Here is a 795-nt window from a genome sequence, read left to right as displayed (position 1 = left end):
TTAGAAACACCTTAAACACAGCAGGATGTTCAGCAGAGCATTAACCTGGATGCATGTTTCTGTTACTGCAGATGTGAAGAACAAAACCTTCAGCTGATAAAAGCAGGAAATACTTCAACTGATGCTGAATGTGGAGAAAAGGAAAACATCACAGGAATAGTGATCGGTGTGGTGATGGGTTTTTTAGTTCTGGCAGCGACTATTGTTGTTGTTGTTTTTCTCTGGAAATATCAAAGAAAGAGACCATTAGGTAAGATGGAAAAACTGTCATAGAATATCTCTACAGATAATTAAATGTTTTATCTGTTAATATCTGTAACATTTTACTTTTTAGAGATATTTGCACAAAAAACAAAAATCCCAAAGGGTATGTAGGTTTATTAACTGAACAGATTTTGATAGAAATATTCAGTTTATTGAAGAAATCACAGACTTTTGTTCTACATAATAGGATCAAACACAAGAAGAACAACAACATTCCCTGAAGTAGAACAAGTTGTTCTGAATACCCAACCAGGTAAGATAAAACGCTGTTCTTTACCTGATTATTATGGGATAGATTGTTTTTCCTGTCAGTGATCTGGAAGGCTGACATTTTCTCTGAGGAATAAAACAAACTGATGTAATAATTAAAGGACTGTGAGCTGCTGGGTGTCTCCATCCATCTCTAATTGATTCATTAACTTCTCTCATTTTCTCTGTCCAGTGAACTGATGCCTATAGGACCAAACCATGGACTGAACATCTGGTTACTGTAGATTAAACGAGTTTCAGGTTCTGGATCAAACCAAGCTG

The sequence above is a fragment of the Cyprinodon variegatus genome, unplaced genomic scaffold, assembly GCF_000732505.1.
Source record: "Cyprinodon variegatus isolate N-32 unplaced genomic scaffold, C_variegatus-1.0 Scaffold1164, whole genome shotgun sequence".
Taxonomy (NCBI): Eukaryota; Metazoa; Chordata; class Actinopteri; order Cyprinodontiformes; family Cyprinodontidae; genus Cyprinodon; species Cyprinodon variegatus.
This window is presented reverse-complemented; position numbering follows the sequence as displayed.